The sequence below is a fragment of the Triticum dicoccoides genome, chromosome 5B, assembly GCF_002162155.2.
Source record: "Triticum dicoccoides isolate Atlit2015 ecotype Zavitan chromosome 5B, WEW_v2.0, whole genome shotgun sequence".
In the NCBI taxonomy this organism is placed as follows: Eukaryota; Viridiplantae; Streptophyta; class Magnoliopsida; order Poales; family Poaceae; genus Triticum; species Triticum dicoccoides.
Genome location: NC_041389.1, coordinates 266,953,958 through 266,956,632, shown reverse-complemented (window position 1 = coordinate 266,956,632; position 2,675 = coordinate 266,953,958).

Below are 2,675 nucleotides of genomic sequence, written 5' to 3'. Positions count from 1 at the left end.
CTTCCTCCAACTACCGACGGGCGTCTTCTTCCATCGCGGAGCATGGTACGTGTTGATTCAGTGGGCTGAACTTCCGGTGGAGGAAGCCACTTGGGAGCAGCATGAGGAGTTCCGCCAACACTACCTAGACTTCCAGCTCGAGGACGAGCTATTTGCGCAGGCGGGGAGAGATGTTATGATCGGGCAAACCTATGGCCATGGGAGGCCCACCAGGCAGGCTTAGCCCACAAGTTATTTTAGTTTTACTTCACGTCATGGTCATATAAACAAGGTGTAAGGCTCTTTTTAGAATTAAGAAATAAGACAATTCTATTGCCCCGCTCCCTGAGGAGCCAGAAACCCTAAACCCTAGCCGCCTCCTGCCTTCGCCGCCGCCGCACTTGCCGCAAGGACGGCGCCACGCCGCCGGCCGCCGCGCACCAGCCGTCGCCCTCCTCCCTCCTTCCCCTACAGACTACGCCCTAGACCGGGTAAAACCCTAGCTCCTATCACATTCAGCTTATGGCCAGGATGACCCTTTTTTGAAAAATGAGTTGAACATTCTGATGAGTGTTTTTGTATGTATTGCGCACAAAGTCTTTTTCTCTGCATTTCTTCCTCTTAGCTTAACAGTTTTTCTAGCCTTATATGTTTTTATTTAAATTGTTGTAGATCCCAAATTTCAAGAGAGTTTGGAATATGTTTGGCTCAAAGCAAATTACAGATTGGAGTAAATGGGGTTTGCACTTTGCAAAAGTTGCCAAGCAATCTAATAAGTACTCCCCTGCCCACCACTTTTATATTTGGTTCTCCTAGTCTATCTATATTCATCGGTTTTGATGAGTATTCAACTGTTTTGTAACTTTTTGAAGATTAATGGTCCATTTTTATATCATAGTATTCATAGGTTTAGATATTTTGAATATAATTTTTTATGCAATTTTTTTTGTATACTTATGATTTTTTAATGAAGTTTGCATGTGTAAGCTATGTGCTACTTCTTTAATCATGTATTGCAAGGTTTTTAATTTTTTTCTGATTGAAATTTGTATTTTTCTACTTACTTTTGCTTTTCTGTTGTGTTTCCAAGTATGACTATGGTATTCATGTATCAATGTACTTAAAACACTGGAAGCCTAGGGTTAAGATGCATGATTTTATTTCTGAAGCTAATATTCCTAATCTTCAAATCACGCTCGCAAATGAGATGCTTTTTAGTTACCACAATATTCTTAACGATGCAAAGAATTGCATTCGTGATTACTAGTTAGTGTGTAAGTACCATCAGTTAGTTTCTTTGTCTTTTCTATTATCTGTTTCTGATAAGTTCCTTTGTGGATTTTTTATATGATTCCTTTAATATGAATTGTTTTGTTCTCATGATTTTTTTTATGATATCCACAAACACATATTACTGATTTTCGAATTTTATAGTGACATGTGCTCAGTTGTTGTTTTCTTTTTTATTAATGTAGGTGGTGAGGAAGCCCTGATGAGGAAGCCTTTTCAAGATCATCTACAAAGTTTCAACCATCACTTGTTGATTGTCGAAGTGCATAGAGTCAAAGCTCCTTTTGAAGAAGTTGCAATCTTGTAGAACTAGAAAAAGTTGTGGAGCCTTCTGAAATACTCTCTTTTTATAAAAATGACATGCAACACGGTTTTGTGATTTTGATGATTCAATACGTGAGAAATAATTTTGTAATTCTGCATGTATTGACAGTCTGTAAAAGTTTTATTTAGTACATGGACACAGTTATTCATTTTAATACTATGGTTGTATATTTTATATATGTGTAAGTTGTTTCTCTTTATTTTTTATATATTTGTGATTTGAATTGTTTCTAAGATTGCATAAGTTTTCAGTATATGTATGCTGTCAAAGTTTCTCCTTACACTTGCATAAGTATTTTTCTAAAATTCTATTTTTAAAATTTTCTGGATCCTTTACTATTTGGTTCATCTTTTCTATAGATGAAGCAGTAGTATTTTCTAAGTGATCCTAAATTTTTGTTCTTCCAATTGAAAGCATTACTATTTTCATTTTGTTTGATCTTTACTATTTTGCTTTTTTACTTAGTTTTTTATTTTACAAACGAATCTCTCATTTTTTTTGTTTAATTGTTTTACATCAACATTTTCTAAGTATGTATGTGTGATCAAATTTTGTGCAAACTTGAAAATTTGTTTCCAAATTTTAGCTCCACATTTTTTTTAAAACTCCATTTTTTTATTTCTGATTTTTGGTACATTTTTTCATTTTTTTTACATCAACATTTTCTAAGTATGTATGTGTGATCAAATTTTGTGCAAAGTTAAAATTTTGTTTCCAAATTTTAGCTCCTCATTTTTTTAAATCTCCAATTTTTGGTACATTTTTTCGTGTGGGTTTCAAATTATTTTCTTTCCTGAACAATTTTTATTCTCTCATTTCTTTAGTTCTTTTTCTATTTTTTCTGATTTTTTGAGTGATTTGACTGGTGTTTAGTCTTTGCCACGTACTGCATGTAACAGTACTCCATGCCCACGTTCTTTTAGACGGTTACACCTAGCAACCATGGGAGACACTCAGCCCACTCCACTTGTACCATGCCGCCAACTTCCTGACCTCCCCACCCGCCCACTACTTCCCCGCCCTATTTATGTACCCTCTTTTCTCTTTGTGATCTCGCCCTATTTGTCTGTGCTAGTTGCTG